Source organism: Bufo bufo, chromosome 5 (genome assembly GCF_905171765.1).
Source record: "Bufo bufo chromosome 5, aBufBuf1.1, whole genome shotgun sequence".
Classification (NCBI taxonomy): domain Eukaryota; kingdom Metazoa; phylum Chordata; class Amphibia; order Anura; family Bufonidae; genus Bufo; species Bufo bufo.
Window position 1 is genome coordinate 127,416,757 of NC_053393.1, and position 18,435 is coordinate 127,435,191.

Sequence of the window (18,435 nt, forward strand, 5' to 3'; positions counted from 1 at the left end):
CTGCAATACCAAGCATAGCTGCTATCCAATGGACGGTGCTGTGTTTGATAAGCTGCGAGGAGGCAGTGGCGCTCAGTGGAGCACCGCTGCCTCCTCAAAAAGATGATTGGCTGGGTTCCAGGTGTCAGGCCCCTGCCAATCTAATATTGATGACCCATCCTCAGGATAGATCAACAATATCAGAATCTTGGAAAATCCCTCACATGGTGAGAAATTTTGCCATGGACACCCATGCTGAAATTCTGAAGGCAGTAGGATACTTTCGACCTCCCATCCTTTTCAATGCCAGGCAGTGCTGAAGATCGCGGAGCAGTGGTTTAAAGTCAACACCGCTCTGAGAAGAGACATGTCCCTTCTTGGTGCAGTCGCGCCACTCCAATATCTTCAGTGCTGTCTCCCATAGATAAGAACGGGAGGCAGAAAGGCGTAAAATAGAGCAGGAGGCCACGTCCAATTTTCTAAGTCATAGTCGTAAGGATCGGTGTCCGGAATAAGGTGGATAAATATGCAACCAAAATAGAGCGTATAGGTTTTTTTTTGCCTGAAAACTCAGTATAAAGTAATTGCAATACCCCACAGATGTGGTTTTGTGGCAATGCCTAGAACCTATTCATGTATTTGTGCCATTAAAACACAGACTGAATTTTCGTATTACTCTTTATGGCGCCAATCTGTGCAGAGCTACGGGGAACGGCCTACGTTGCTGAAGCCTTGCCACATTCACAGAGAACACATTTACTACTAGATGGTAATTAAAATACAATTACAATAGACTGCCATTTCTATCTAGATGCTGAAGGAAGAAGGCAGTACATGTGCAATGGCCGTCTGAAGTTGTTTCCTACCCTAGCATAGAGTTAATTCCTTTGAAACAAGCCTGGAGGGATATCCAACTCACACGTTTCTATGGAAACCGGCTGCATTAACTAAGTGAACTCATTTCACATACTTGGCATCCAGACAAGTGACTTTGTTGTTAATTTTTTTTTTCCTCTTCCCTTCTAGATTTAGGCGAGGTAGTATAGTGGGGCGATTAGACGGAGGAGACATGACATGTACATCAATAAGAGAAACCAAAAGGAAAAATAAATAATGATGACTCTGCCAGCTTACAAGTACAGAATATGCAGACTCTAAGCATAAAATACACATACAATGCACAAATACAAAAAACACAAATTGTGAAAAGTCATTGAATTTCTATTAAGAAATTTATGACAGTAGATGAACTTTCTCTGATCCTTTGTTCACACTATTTTACCAGTTCCAAAAGGACTGTAGAGAGTTCCCTAAATAAAACCATTTTTTATTTCATGATATTTACAGCTGAAAATTAATATAATCACAATGCCTCATTATTGATTGTATTAAATAAAATAAAAACAAATAAAGTTTTTGGATTCAGTTATAAAAAAAGTTTTTTTGTTTTTTTTAAAGGGTTTAGCAGAGAATTTCAAGGACTTCATGGCTTCAGATGCAAACCACATATGCAACAAGTCAGCCAGTCTTATAGGTACAAATCTGCTGACAGAGGCCCTTAAAAATCTGGAACAACCCCAAGATCTTAAAATTACAAAAAAAAAATTATATACACCCCCATTTCTCAAGCACCATTATCTGCGGTGCTGGTCAGGTACTCCCATTGCTGTACAATCTGCGATGCTGCTGGATACAGCACGTGACCCCTACTACCGATCGCCGTCTCCAGTGGTCTACAGGTGAGGACAGTAATTGGCTGCAGCGGTGATGTGAACATTGACGTGCCTGGACTCAGCACGTCACCACTGCAGCCAATAACTGGTCTTAGCTCTAGAGTGCTGGGGATAGTGATTGGCAGCAGCAGTCACATGCTGTATACTGGCGACCACTGTAAACAAAACAGCGGCAGGAGGACTGGACCAGCACCAAAGAGAACAGCGGTGGAGAAACGGGCGAGTATATCATATATATATATATATTTTTTTTTTTTATTAAGTGTAGGGATTGTCTGAGATTTTTTATAATTTCTGACAATTCCATGAATTTTAGACTTGAGCAGACAGACCGCACTAGAAGCCAGGCAATAAAGAATTCGATATACATCAATAGGAAACAACAATTTAATATAGAGTATAAGCCCTGGTGGGCAGGGACCTCTCCTTCTGTACCCATCTGCCATCAAGTTAGTTCATGCTTCTTGTACTTTGTGTAATATTATGTATGGAAACCATTTTCATATGAGCAGTGCTCTGGAATTCATGGTGCACATTAATGCTGTCACTACAGGGAACAGATCTGTAATGTGGAAACCGACAACCAGGCCAAACTACTTTTTCTTGACATTACTAATAACATTTGAATAGAACTTTAAATAGCAATCACAAACCAAAACAAGGACACCTCCAACCGTGGTTGTAACTATGGCCATAACACTTGCTGTGGGGAATAAAAATAAGCTGGCTTTTTGCTATAATGTGGGTTTTCTAATATATTTTACTATTACACATACCTATCATTTTTGCTACTGTTTCAATTTTCTTGCACTAGGTGCTGTGGGCCCCATCTTATTTTGCTATGGAGCACTATAAATTATAGTTATGCCCGTACCCCCAATATCAACCCTCGGCTTCTCTGCTCTTCACACTTCCCTTTATATGTAACAGATAGTGCATTAAGTTTACATAACCTATGCCTCACAAACAGTAACACACAATTTTGTCTATTATGTTCTGTCTGAGTCACAGGAACTATATTTTGGGATTATCCTGTTTACCACATTTCACAGTTACAACTTAGAAGTGTCTGTCACAATTCAGAGAGTACAGAGACTGAGGAGAAAAGAAAGCAAGCAGTAATATAAAGTCTGTATAACAAGCTATAATAAGCACGAGTTTATGTAATCTATGTAATGTACACCTGAGGAAGGTAACAGTCCTGAAACGCGCTGTGATAAACATTGATCAACAACTACTGCTTTGCGCATCATATCATTTGTGCATGGTCAGTACCAATTCATCTATGCAGCACCGAACCCAATGATATCTTGATTTTTTGTCTCTATTTTCTATGGAGCATTAACTTACAGCAGCTGTTAAAGGCTATGTACACCTTTGGGGACAACGTTTTTATTATTATTGCATTGTACTCATTATGGAGGTAAAAATAATTTTTTAACACGGTCTTTATTAAAAATGTGGAGTCAGTTTCTCTGTATAGGATGAGATGCTCTATTAGCAGGATTGAATTATCTCTCTCTTCCGTCAGGCAGTGAGCTGACAGGCTCCTTATCTCTGCTCTCTGACCATATAAACAAACACTCATAAAAGCTCAATCTTTTTCTTACTGATAAGAATGTGGCCAAAAGAGGTTGTTCGGGCTTTCTCATATTGATGACCCATCGTCAGGATAGGTCATCGATATCAGATCGACGCGGGTCCGACACCCGGCACCCCGGCCAATCACTCTGTGCGCAGGTGCCATCTCCCTTCTCTCTTCCTGCTCTCCAATGTATGTCTATGGGACGGCAGCAGCAGGAAGCGAGAAGGGAGACGCAACATGCACACAGTGCGCGCCGTTTCCTCAAACAGCTGATCGGCGGAGGTGCCTGGTCTGTTCCACCACCAATTTTTGAGCAAAAAAATAAAATTTATTTAAATCTGACCATGCTTTCTGTAATGGTGGTTTACGTGACTTTATCAAAAGAATTTAGCATACCAAGGTTTACAATGGGCCCACACATACATAACCATTGGTAATGGCTTGAGTCTTTGAGACTAGATTATCGCTCCTTTTTTGTTAAAATGTTTGCACCAATAAAATTATCACTTGGAGAGCTCCAAGTCTTTCATATACCGGCGTCCTCAGTGGGATCAGAAAATCTGTATGTGAAGGACTCATAGTTCTCCATGACTTATGTCTAGAGATTGCTGGGTATATTACAGTATAGAAATAAAGTTTCGTGCTGTAACCCACCAAGACGGAGTATGTACATGATGCCGACACTGCGCATGCGCTAGCTCGCACATCGCGAGATTTCGGCGCTCCAGCTCTGTGACGTCAGCCAGCAAGGAGGAGATTCGGAGGACGCGGGGCGGTGCTGGGCTCCTTTCCGCTTGACTCATCTCCAGATACAGGACTCATATCAGGTAATTTGCATATTGATCAAAAAGGTTTTTTAACACAATAAATGCGCAGAGAGCTGTGGGGACTGGGTATTGCAGATGTGCTAGCGGCCATCTAGCAGCCCCATTAACTTGTGCTGGGGACATGGGCTGCTAGATGGCCGCTAGCACATCTGCAATACCCAGTCCCCACAGCTCTCTGCGCATTTATTGTGTTAAAAAACCTTTTTGATCAATATGCAAATTACCTGATATGAGTCCTGTATCTGGAGATGAGTCAAGCGGAAAGGAGCCCAGCACCGCCCCGCGTCCTCCGAATCTCCTCCTTGCTGGCTGACGTCACAGAGCTGGAGCGCCGAAATCTCGCGATGTGCGAGCTAGCGCATGCGCAGTGTCGGCATCATGTTCATTCCCTGTGCTGGCATCAGCACAGGGAATGAACTACGCATGCGCTAGCTCGCGCATCGCGAGATTTCGGCGCTCCAACTCTGTGACGTCAGCCAGCAAGGAGGAGATTCGGAGGACGCGGGGCGGTGCTGGGCTCCTTTCCGCTTGACTCATCTCCGGACACAGGACTCATATCAGGTCATTTGCATATTGATCAAAAAGGTTTTTTAACACAATAAAAGCGCAGAGAGCTGTGGGGACTGGGTATTGCAGATGTGCTAGTGGCCATCTAGCAGCCCATGTCCCCAGCTCTATGCGCAAAATCCTGGTGACAGGTTCCCTTTAATCCCAAAAAAAACTTTCCACTGCATTTCATTGCTGTCATTAAAGGACCTGCTGAGATAATTTCAGTAATCGTCTTGTTAACTCAGGTGAGAATGTTGACGAGCACAAGGCTGGAGATCATTATGTCAGGCTGATTCGGTTAAAATGGCAGACTTGACATGTTAAAAGGAGGGTGATGCTTGAAATCATTGTTCTTACATTGTTAACCATGGTGACCTGCAAAGAAACGCGTGCAGCCATCATTGCGTTGCATAAAAATGGCTTCACAGGCAAGTATATTGTGGCTACTAAGATTGCACCTCAATCAACAATTTATAGGATCATCAAGGAAAGAGGTTCAATTCTTGTTAAGAAGGCTTCAGGGCGTCCAAGAAAGTCCAGCAAGCGCCAGGATCGTCTCCTAAAGAGGATTCAGCTGCGGGATCGGAGTGCCACCAGTGCAGAGCTTGCTCAGGAATGGAAGCAGGCAGATGTGAGCGCATCTGCACGCACAGTGAGGCGAAGACTTTTGGAAGATGGCCTGGTGTCAAGAAGGGCAGCAAAGAAGCCACTTCTCTCCAAAAAAAACATCAGGGACAGATTGATCTTCTGCATAAAGTATGGTGAATGGACTGCTGAGGACTGGGGCAAAGTCATGTTCTCCGATGAAGCGACTTTTCGATTGTTTGGGGCATCTGGAAAAAGGCTTGTCCGGAGAAGAAAAGGTGAGCGCTACCATCAGTCCTGTGTCATGCCAACAGTAAAGCATCCCAAGACCATTCATGTGTGGGGTTGCTTCTCATCCAAGGGAGTGGGCTCACTCACAATTTTGCCCAAAAACACAGCCATGAATAAAGAATGGTACCAAAACACCCTCCAACAGTAACTTCTTCCAACAATCCAACAACAGTTTGGTGAAGAACAATGCATTTTCCAGCACGATGGAGTACCGTGCCATAAGGCAAAAGTGATAACTAAGTGGCTCGGGGACCAAAACTTTGACATTTTGGGTCCATGGCCTGGAAACTCCCTAGATCTTATTCCCATTGAGAAATTGTGGTCAATCCTCAAGAGGCGGGTGGACAAACAAAAACCTACTAATTCTGACAAACTCCAAGAAGTGATTATGAAAGAATGGGTTGCTATCAGTCAGGAATTGGCCCAGAAGTTGATTGAGAGCATGCCTAGTCGAATTGCAGAGGTCCTGAAAAAGAAGGGCCAACACTGCAAATACTGACTCTTTGCATAAATGTCATGTAATTGTTGATAAAAGCCTTTGAACCGTATGAAGTGCGTGTAATTATATTTCACTACATCACAGAAACAACTGAAACAAAGATCTAAAAGCAGTTTAGCAGCAAACTTTGTGAAAACTAATATTTGTGTCATTCTCAAAACTTTTGGCCACGACTGTACATTAGTTCAACCAGAAGTCATTGTGAGCTTTTACTTACCATGTAAAGTTATGTAGATATAGGAGTAGGAGTCTTTGTGAAGGTACACACTACGTTCCCTGACTTTCGTTTGATGCTCAAGACATTACAGATCTGAAAAAAAAAAAAATTGAAATAAGTAAAGCACAGCATTCATATCTACTATAGTCATCATCACTATAATAGTGTCAGCAAGATGGCCTTAATCTAGGCTCGTCCTTGAGTCCTACAGAGTTAAAAGAGACAAATAGTCCAGCGTGGACTGGATTTCAGAGAATTCTGCAAATCAGGAAAAATGGAATATGAAGCTTTAGCCCTAACTCTGAGTATACATAAAAAGATCTGCAAATGCCAAATTTCTGCAAGAGAGCTAGAAAAACCCAGTAACCCACACTCTTCCATACTGTACATCCGAGGTCATCATTTAAAAACGAACAGTCTTCTCATAAGAGCCAAGCCAGCACAAAATATATGTAATTCAGAAACCACATAAAATAGGTGTTACGGCTCAAATATCACTGCATTTGTGCATTTGCTGCCAAAGAAGGTCGAGATTGAAAAGATCCAGCTCTGTGTTTTCACAATCTATTTCAAATCAAAGACAAAACAAGGACAGCTTTGTTAGTCGAGAAGGAGTTTTAAAGGGGTTTTCTGGGTGTTTATTATTGATAACCTGTTCTCAAGATACGTCATCAACACCAGATTGGTGGAGGTCTGACATCTGGCACCCATGCTGATCAGCTGCTTGATGAGGCCGGTGAGTGCCGCGGTCACAGCATACCACGCACAGTGCGGTCCATTCAATAGCGGCTATGCTTAGTATTGCAGCTTAGGCCCATTCACTTCACATTCACATGTGACCAATGAACATGACATCACTGACCTACGAAGAACCCGCAGCATTCACTGTATATACCGTAGCTGATTGGTGGGCTTGCCGAGGATAGGTCATCAATATTGAACACCCAGACAACCCCTTTAAAAGGAACCTATCAGCATGTGTGCTTGGCAACTGAAAGCATCTGTGCTCGTCCGGTGTTTATTTTCATCAGCAATGCTGGAACATATGAAGCTTTAAGATAAACAAATGAACCTCTTGGAGCTACGGGAGCATCGTCGTTACACCTAGAGGTTCTCCTCTTCTCGCTGCAACTGCCGCGCCTTCTCCACTTTGAAGTGCAAGCCAGGCAGTGAAAATGTTTTCACGTCTGACCCTGACAATCAAAGTGGAGAGGGTGCAGCAGTTGCAGAGAGAGCAGAGCCTCTAGGTATAAGGTCAATAAAATTCTCAGCAATGAGGGCACATATGAACATGGGACCAACACAGATGTCTTTAGCTGCCAAGCGCACATGGAACAGGTCAGCCAGTTTCATAGGTACGAATCTGCAAATGACTACACTATTTACTATAGCTTCCTCAGTACCAAAGACTCAAAAAGACATTGGGAGCAAACTTGGAATCCATATAGACAAATGATATGCCAGTAGGCTCTTCAGAGGTCTCTAAACCACTGTCATTCTGTTCCCTTCCTCATGAGGGATTTTCTGCTTTCTTCAGATTTACGAGCGAATGGCTATTTGTGTCCAAATGAAAGCTAATATATACTTAAGTAATGATTTGTTAGGTGTCACCCTTCACCACTAATAGTCATGCCTCAATCAGCTCAGTCACAAAAGAAACTTGTTTGCTTTGATCTAGCTATAAAAAGAACTACATTTAATGGCCTGCCTTGGTACGTTTAGTAGCATGCTACAGAAAGAAACGAGCAAGTACAAGACCTGTAGCTCCATATCCGAAATCAGAAGAATTCACTTCACGGGACAACCCCTGTCCGTATGACCGATTAGCACATGCAGATGTCATAGTCGAGGGAGTCCCCTGCTCAAGACCACCATCTGTGAACCAGAAAGGAGAGCCGCTATGTAAGGGCAGCTCCTACTCTGGTGGGTTCAACCATCTACATATAACAAAATGGCCATTTATCTGAATGACTGCTATGTAATACTAAATTTAATGAGTGCCAACGTCTAGCCAGGGAAGGTTTCCTCCAGTTGCACCTCATTCCATTTGTTGATATTTAACCCGGAGGTGGAATAAGATGCATATAGTTATATGATTGTTGATTGTCTCCATGAAAGTCAGCCACCTTGCCACCATAATAGAGGCAAATCACATTGTCTTCAATACAGAACCCCTATAGCAAAACCAACGTGCAACAGTGCCCCCAGAACAAAGCCAGCTCAGGAGTGCCCCATAATAGACTCACTTCTAAAAAGGTCAAAGTGGGAGAAAGACGTATGAGACAGAAGCATGGATAGAGGTACCACATGTACCCTCTAGTCTGGTGTAGCATAGCCTCTACCCAGGGTTCACCTAGTGCAGTCTGAGAAACCATACTATGGGATATCAGACCTTGATTGCGGAATACAAATATAGTTGTCACTGTATCAACAAATTTCACCATGTTTGAGAAGATTCAGAAGGTGGGTATAGTTATTGCTTTTAGGCAGAGCTCACACCTGCGTTGGAGGCTCCATTCGAAGCCTCCAATCCAGATAAAAAATAAAATAAAAACTGGATTGAGAACAGAAACTAAATGGACTCCATTTTAATCAACAGAAGGTGTGTTAAGCACCAGTCGGGCGAGTTATGTGCCCCTCCGTTATTTTCGTTGTTCGGCTTCTCTAACGGAACAGAACAAATAGTAACATAAAACGATGGTGAGAAAGGAGCCCTACACATATGTAACTCATAAATATTCATGATATGCATTTCTAATAGAAATTTTTGCTGCCGAAAAGAAAGGTTAAATTTACTGACCAGCAATGATTATCTTGGTAATTAGCTGAAGTTACTTGCAATTACATGCTATCTTTGGATGCAAAAGAGCCTTTGGAGATCAGTTTAAAATCTGGATTTTCATTCTATACTCAGATCTTAAAGCGCAGATTAAAACCATCAAGGGAATATTCTATCCGATTAAAAACCAGTCTGAGTTTTAAAGGCAGGCTCTCTTCCAAGGTACAAGGGTCTCAGTGAGTTTACCTGGAATTTCCTATTGGAAGTCCACATAAAATGAAAATGGAAAAAACAAAAAATTTAAATGGGTAGAGTAAACAGAAAGTAATATTGGCGGCTTCCCACTTCTCTCCAACATACTGTGATCACTAGGACAAGATGCAGATTGTGCAGCGCCAAAAATTAACCACGGCAGAGAGTGACCTCCTGAACCTCAAGATATCAAATATTCTGCGTGCCAATTTATTGTAACTATGCAGATTGTCACTTCATTTTCTATTCTTGGCTTTCTCATATTTAGAGACCTATAGTCCTATTCCAGACATTCCATTTATTAACCAGAGTGGAGACCAGCTACAAAAATAATCTCTCAATCTGCATCACGCCACAGGAAGAAGCTGATCTCCCATATGATCAAAGGATTGGACATGCTGAAATTCAACATGCTCCATCCTTTTTCACACACCACCCACTCCACATCATCTTTGCCCTTACTTATAGAGGCACCTTAATTGCTGAATGTTTTTCATGGCACCCTTATGCAAAGAGGTAACTCCCAAGAAAAGAGAACCATCTTGCTAGCACCACCTGGTAGAAGTGGCTCCCTATGTGTCAAAGTCCGACTTATTAACTAAACCTTGGGATATGACATGGGAATGTTTCCAAGCCCAATATCCATCTGTAGACAGCTGTTTCAAGGAACTTGCTCCTTGTCAGTACGGAGTAGGATTCTGGCAAAATGGGTGCGATGCCTTGGATGCAGCTTAGGTGGGATGCAGGGGCAGATTGGTCATAGACCGTACAGGGAAATTTCCTGATGGGCCGATGACCAGGGGGCCGCCCAAGCCCCCATTTATGCCGCTGGCTGGGTACATAATAAGCTCTCAGCAGTAATTAACGCTGTGAGAATCAGGTACTCATATACCCGGCCGGCGACCACACGAACTCCCTAAGCACCCTGCTGCATATTTTAATCAGACAACTGGAGGAGGAGAAGAGAAAATGGCCGCTACTTATAGCCAGCTCAGAGGGACAGCATTTGGGGAAAGACATTGTGTGGTATTTTGCGCTATAGTGTTGCTGACCTACCTACTTTTGTTCTCTCTCCTGTCATTTTAGGTCCTCCTACAATATGGGGCCACTTTTAGGTATTTTTTTTCCAGGGCCACTTTCGGTTCCCAATCCGCCCCTGGTGGGATGCCATGGCGCACTTCCAACAATTCTCCATACACAGCTGGTGTCTTTAAGGAGACCCAGCCCCCTGCCCGAGCTGCATTCATGGTAACCATGTAATGCTTCAATGCTGTTATCTGTTGGGGAATGCAGCAGTAGAAATGCAGGGGAGTGCTTGGGGGCTCAGCAGATGACACCCTGTGGTCAGATTATCATGAGGCAACCTTTCTAACAAAGAAATTAACTCCCCTTATAATGTTTGATTGGAGGCAGAGATGCTTAATTTTGGCCTAACCGAGGCCCACAAAAAAAAAGTATTCAGGGGAGATAAAGATCAGTATTAATAAGTCAACTGCACGTGTAGTTTTTTCTTAGACATTTCGCTAGTCATCCAACTGGCTTTCTCAATTAGAATAACTTGTACAAAGAATCTTGGGCATTAAATAGTCATCTTTGATCTGGGTGAATCATAACCTTCCCAGACTTATGCTTGCATTACACTTGCCGAATGTTGGCCAGATCATCGCTAACGAGTGTTTGTAGGAATGTGTAATACTGCCGGCAAATACCTGATTAATGAACAAGCTTTTTTTGTTCATCATGGGGCAATCCAGATTTGTAAACATGCTTAAAAAAAATAAAAAAAATTGTTTGCCAGTGGCAGATCTTTCTGTGTAATCATGATCTCCTGCCGGCAAACAAATCATTGGCATTAGCGATCGATCCACCCCATACTGTGGAGGAGATTGCTGCGTGTAAAAGCAGCGCTCTCCTCTACTAACAAGCAGGTGATTGCCGTGAAGGAAAGCTTCCCTCCTGACAACAGTCAGCTAACTTTTTTAATGTATTACAGCCCTGGGGGCGGGGGGGGGGGGGGGAAAAAAAGCCAAATTCCAACTGATAAACCATAAATTCTTGCTTTCAGCCCAAAACTGCGTATTAAAGGGAACCTATCACCATGAAAATGTAGTGCAATCTGTATGTTATAGAGCAGGAGGAGCGGAGCAGATTGATGTATAGGTAGGAGCTGAAGAGACCGAAAAATGTTGAGAGTTCATTGAGCTCCTCTGTACCTTCTGTCCACATTACCGCCACCGATTCCTTTCTTTCGCGTTACCATTTACCTGTGTAGGCCAAGGCTTCTATAGACTGTAGGGGCAGCGAGCATCAGCGATGAAAGCCTCTATCTGATATGCGATAAGCAGGGCAGTTTCTACAGCCGGGGGAGGGGTGCAACCACAAGGGGCGCATCACTCAGGACAGAAGAGGGGGTGCGGAGGAGCAGGGGAGAGGAGTCTCCCTTGCCAGTTCCTCTGATAGGCTACAGGCCTAGTGCCTGTAGCCTATCAGAGGCCGTTGCAGGCAGCGCGATGACGTAATCGCGCCGCCTGAGCCGTACAGCATTCGACATAGGTCGGAAGAGGCCTGCATCGCACCATTGACAGTAACATAAAATAAGTATATGTGTTTATTGTTTCATTATTTATAGTTTACTGTGACAAGATGGGGGCCCTATATACTGGCACAATATGAAGGGGTACTAAGGAGAAGAGAGGAAGCACTATGGGGGCCATATATACTGCCACAATATGAGGGGGGCACTATGGAGAAGAGGGGAAGCACTATGGGGCCACTATGGAGAAGAGAGGAAGCACTATGGGGGCCATATTATACTGGCACAATATGGGGGGGCACTATGGAGAGAGGGGAAGCACTATGGGGGTTTAAAAGTAATATCAGGGGCAAAGGTTTAAAAGTAATATCAGGAAGCATTACTTTACTGAGAGAGTAGTGGATGCATGGAATAGCCTTCCTGCAGAAGTGGTAGCTGCAAATACAGTGAAGGAGTTTAAGCATGCATGGGATAGGCATAAGGCCATCCTTCATATAAGATAGGGCCAGGGGCTATCCATAGTACTCAGTATATTGGACAGACTAGATGGGCCAAATGGTTCTTATCTGCCGTCACATTCTATGTTTCTATATTATACTGGCACAATATGGGGGGGCACTATGGAAAAGAGGGGAAGCACTATGGGGGCCCTATATACTGGCACATTATGGGGGGCACTATGGGGGCCCTATATACTGGCACATTATGGGGGGCACTATGGGGGCCCTATATACTGGCACATTATGGGGGGCACTATGGAGAAGAGGGGAAGGAGCACTATGGGGGCATCTACTGGGGGCCCTATGTACTGGCACGCATTATTGGGGGGCTCTATGGAGAAGTGGGGGGGAAAGGAGCACTATGGGGTCCTATATACTGGAACTCATTATGGGTGGCTCTATGGAGAAGTGGGGGGTAAAGGAGCACTATGGGAGCATTTACTGGGGGCCCTATTTACTGGCACACATTATGGCGGGCACTATAGAAAAGTGGGGGAGAGTAGCACTATGGGGTGTGAGGGTTTAGCTCTATCTCCAGGGTCTCAGTCACAGAATTCTCGCTGACAACCGTGTTGATTGTCCAAACAGTGCATTTATTTTTTACACCAGCACCAACAAACACGGTACAAAATGAAAACCTGCCCGTCTGGGCTCTACCTAAACATATAACATAAATCCCTAACTCACCTATACAGAGCGCAGTTTACACCCCGTCTCTGGTGCGGCTTTCTCAGCCAGTAGTCCACCAGCCCCCAGGCTGTAGCACGGTCAGTCCAGACTATCTCCTAGCCTCATGGTCTCCCAGCCTTGTCCAGCTGAGACCACACACACAGAGCCTCCAGCAGGACTGGGTTTTACAAAAACTCTGTCTCCTTCCCCAGACTGGGAGCCACACCCAAGTCCAGCAACAGGATTAAATAACATCCCTGGAAATGGGCATATTCCAAAATCCCAGACTGGAGCATGGGGAACAGGCACCCACCCAACACATTGCCTGTTCCCAGTAAAAGCCCGCCCCGGACTAGCTGGAGGCAGCTAAGCTAACTGTCTTGGTGTCCACCAACTAACTTGGTGGCCACCTATATCTAGGGCCTTTACTCCACCAAGGCCGGGCCCCTTGGTGACACTCTCCTGGTGCAAACAACACCCCTTTTTCATGCTGCCCGGGACTTTACTGCACCCATCACTAATCACATTGCCACAGGGGGCATTTTATAGGGGCATTTAATACTCGCACCCATTTTGGTGCCACTATGGGGAAGGGGGGAGAGGAGCATTATGAGGGCATCTATGTGGGGCAGTCTATAGGGGCATTTTATACTGGCACATTATGGAGGACACTATGGGGACGGTGGAGGAGTACTATGGGGCATCTTCTGGGGGCACTATATAGGAGTATTTTATACTGGCACAAATTATAGGGGCACTATTGGCACCTAAGCTCAACTGGGGGCACTAACTGTTTTTTCTAGTGGCACACAGTATGGGTAATTGGAACACATGAGGGCATTCTGGGTACATTGGCTCTACTGGGGGCACTAAGATGTTTTTGTTTTTTTACTGACACACAACGGGGCATTTTTTGTACTAGCGCACATTTTAAGGGGGCGTTTTTCTACTGTCACACATTATAAAGAGAATTATTACTACCAGGGGCATTATGGTGGGCTTTATTACAACTGGGGGACTATGGGAGCATTATTACCATACTTCTGGGACAGAATTACTGTTGGGGGCACTGTAGGAGCACTATTACTAATAAGTGCACTCTGGCACAGAATTATTACTATTGTTAGGATTTTGGGGAGCACTATTACTGTGGGGGCACCCTGGTACAGTATCAGCTTGCACAGTTATTTTTGGAGGAAAATTATGGTTACACTATTAGTGTCAGGGACACTATTTGCTGGGTGCAGTTATTTTTTTAGAGCATTGTGTTCCAATAATTATTGAAGGGGCGCTATCTATGTGTAACTAGTATTTTCAGGCGGTTTATCAGTTTATGCAGTATAGTTTTGGGGGTGCATAATGGGATGTTGAGAAGTTGGGCGGATGATGGAAAAGTAGGAAACTAAGATGTCTGTCAAACTCTGCAGAGAGAAGAGATGGCTGAAAGAAATCATCATGGCGGTCTGGTCTGAATGGAGAAGATAAAGAAAGAGAACATCTACATCAAATGAGACAACTGCATTAGTGATTCTGGCTGGCTGTTCCAGCAGAGAACAGCCTGATTGAATTCACTGGATCCGGCACTGCTGGATGCAGACTGAATGCCCGCCACCCCCATCAACTACAATGGCGTACGGCAGAAATCCAGCCACAATCTGGGGGGGGGGGGGGGGTGCGCTGTTTTGATGTTCACCCTGTTGGTAAATTTCCCTAGAAACTGCCCTGGCAATAAGCACTACAAAATCAGGTGAGTGGACCCTTGTTCTCTCCCTGAACCCCCCTCCAACTTGCAGTTCTACCCAGTGTGCTCTCCCCTCTCTTACAAGCATCACAGATTGATACATGGCTTTCTGGGAAAAGGTTCAGTATAACTTGTATTTTATGCATTTAAAGAAAATGTCACCAAAAATGATAGTAGCATATATCCTTTTTGTCTAATCTATTTTTGTTTTCTGACTACAAATTATTTAATTCAGTTTTCGGAACATGATTATGGGGGCGGCCATCTTGCCTGAGCTGTTCTTAACAGCATTTAGAAAGCATTAAGAACATTGCTTTTACGGCAGCCCCATGGGCCATAGACACAATGGTAAGGAAGGGACCTCATTGACTTCTATGGAGAGTTTTCTAGGCATGCTCTGTGCCCTGTGCAGAGGTCATTGTACAAGGAAAGAATAGATAAGCTCTGGCAATCACCTATTGTGAATGGTGGATCCTGTCTTATCTATACACAGAGGTGATATCATTACAGGCAGGAGTATGATGACAGATAAGTAGGTACCTGGAGTGAAGTGATCTGTACAGACCAAAAAGTGGAGCCTATTATTTGGCTTTGTGGCCAGTATGAAAACTGAAGGATTTTATGGTTTTTGTTAAATATAGATACTGACGTGAAAAATTAAAACAACAAAAAAAAAAAAAATATATGTTAAACATAAAAACGTGATTTACACAAAAGGTCATTTTCTGATGACACATTCCCTTTACAACTCTTTTTTATTTTTATTCTGGGGGTTATTCATGTGGGGGGTGCCACTCACTGATCGATAGCTAACGCTTCACAACTAAGAACACAAGAAAGGCTGTTAAAGGGGTTGTCTCATCACCCCATTTCTAAGGCAAGATGAGAAGTCCCAATTACCAGGTGGCCGGAAAATATCGGAGAGGCCCAGTGCTCACTGTTTCAGTAGCTTCCATTGCGGTGCACAGCAAGCTATACTATGTCCCTAACTCAGAAATGGTATAGATTGCTGTGCTACGTTGCTTCCGTAGCTCTCATGCACTGCAATAGGAGCTACTGAAACTGGAGCGCTGAGCCTCCCTGCTGTGTCCTGGCCACCTGATGGTCAGGAGTTAGAGTCATCTCGTCTTAGTAATGGCAAAATGAGACAACCCTTTTAAACGCTTAGTAGCACCGCCCACATGCCTACATGAGAACCCCTTAAACGGATCTTCCACGTCTTGCCGAGTTTTTCATATGGCTGTGCACTCCAGTCATTGCAGTACCCAATGACATTGGTCGTGCAGTAAAGAGCCAGCCATTAGGAGACTCTTAACACAATTTGAGGTCTCAATGGATGAAACTTTAGTGCGGCCAAGTAGTAAGGGCACGGGAGGACTGACGATAAGTATATTAGAAATGTTCGATTTCTTTGCAGGTTGATGGCCCTTTTTATTCTGGTTTCATACACAGATGCTTATTAGGAGACGGCTATGATCTTACTGCTTTGGATAATAACCCTGCTGCTGCTCTGCTGTGACCATTCCCGGACCACAGGTGCCACTTTCACCAGCCTGCATTCTGTGAATGGAGCACTCAGAAAGGCTATTTTGGGGATTTATTTATTGTTTTTACAAGGTGCATTTTCCAAAACCAGTCTTTCCTGTGAACTCTTCTAACATTACCGAAAAGACAAGAAAAAACTAAATTGCCTCTGGTCACACACACAGATGACACAGAAATCAAATCAAGACCCAGAACTATAGACGGTGTTATTCAGAAAATACCTTACCCTCTCCTGCAGGTATGAGGCACATTCTAGGGACTGCTAGAGCTCGGGCTATGTCTGTCATAGGCTGACATGTGAAACAGACCAGGCAAGGCCACACTTGTCACTTCCTACTCTTCTTCTACTGCACACATTAAAGGTCCCAGAAATACAACAAGACATGAGGTTTGACTTTTCCTTCCTCGGAGGTCACTTCCGCATATTGAATGGCGGGCCAGTTCCTTGGTGTTATTCTTTCAAAACAAAGACATCTGTAGGTTTTGTACATTCCAGGGGCTTTTGAAATCAAAGCCCTGGATAATCCAGCAGTGTATGTGCCACTACTGGTATAGCGTTCACATGAATGATCCGTCCCATCAGTCTATCCAGAGACAATGAGGTATCCCAACAACCAGGCTGGAGGTGTCACAAGCACTTATGATCAGGAGCCCGGACCACCACATAATGTCTGCCTTTAAATGCAAACATATACACAAGATAGAAATATATCACATTACTTCTCTTTTTTTGATCCTAATATTCAGCACATAATAGGGCAGTCCTGAAATCACATTTCTGTAGGCTTCAGGTCTCCGATATCCCATTATTACAAAGCTTGCACTAGTGATTAAAGGGCGTTCGTCAGCGGTTTTAAGGGTGACAGAGAGAGCATCCTAAAAACATACCTCAGGTGATGGTCATGCAGGTTGCATGGCAGAGAAATCCAAGTTTTAATCCCCCCATGCCACAACTGCAAGTGCCCAAGAGGCGGTCCCTTCAAGCTCAGTGCCATAGGCCTTCTGCACTAACACCCCCCTGACCCTCCTCTCTGCTCCGAGTAACAGCTCAACTGTCCAATTAGGAGACTGCTAGAGCCATCATGGCAGAGGAGAGAGTCCGGGGAGGGTAACCATGCAGAGCGCCCAGGGTCCTGAACATGAAAGGACCGCCCCATGCATTAATGGGGCAAAACTTTGATTTCTCAGTCACATCATCTGCATGACCATCTGTGTAGACAGGAATGCAACAGTTCTGAGGGGTCAGAACTCCCTTTAACATTACAGGAGGTGTAGTCTTTACACCCGATGTTGTACAGGGATTCAAGGAAAACTAAAGCTGGCCATATACATTAAATTACCTGCTGACCAACAGGAATCCTCCCCAACCTACCCATAAACATGCGAGATCATATGCGTTTGAATGAGGAGGGAGGCCAGCTACCAGGAAGAACAAACACATCTTGCAAGGTCAAATTTAACATGCAGGATCCTCCGTTTCCCGTGCCCCACTTCACATCAGACTCTCAGTCTATGATTTTGGTTGGATCTGCTGACATCTATGTAATGTGTATCACCAGTATAAAATCTCTCAATGGATGTTCACAACTCGGTTAAGCCATTTCTAAAACATATGTTTAATATTGCAATTATGAATTATGGGGGGGGGGGGGATTTTTCAAAAGTGGTGCAAAAGATAATGGTTGTGGTAGACGACTAAGGCAATCAGATTCCACCCTTCATTTTTCAGAGCTCCTTTGGAAAATGAGAGGTGGAATCTGATTGGCTGCTATGGGCAACTAAGCCAGTTTGGATCTCCCCAATTATTTTAGTGCATCAAAACGGCATAACTGACACCTATGTCCTTAGATTTTCAATTAGGACAACGGAAATGCTCTGGAATCACTAGCATCTTCTACCAATGCGCCAAACTGCACTAGTCTTCCCTGTGGTGAAATTCTGTTGGTTGGTGGACTTTTTTTTTCTTCATATTACAGTTTGAAGAGGGCAGAAGTCGAAAATGGTGTATAAACTTTCATAACCTATAATAACTGCCATGTGAACGGGTACTTTCACACTTGCGTTGTGAAGATTCCGTCCCCGAAACTGCCTGCCAGATCTGGAAATCCGTGTGCAAATGGATAGCATTTGTAGACTGATCCGGAAGTGGAT

At 44.0% G+C, this 18,435-nt stretch overlaps 1 protein-coding gene across 2 annotated transcripts in view; it reads right to left on the minus strand.

Moving 5' to 3' along the window:
- Positions 1-18,435, minus strand: part of FAM110B (family with sequence similarity 110 member B) — a 154,338-nt gene that overhangs the window by 24,317 nt on the left and 111,586 nt on the right. For both annotated transcript variants that reach the window (XM_040432919.1, XM_040432920.1), the window contains one exon: positions 6,266-6,358. The gene's annotated coding sequence lies outside the window, so the exon portion shown is untranslated. The remainder of the gene's footprint in view (positions 1-6,265; positions 6,359-18,435) is intronic.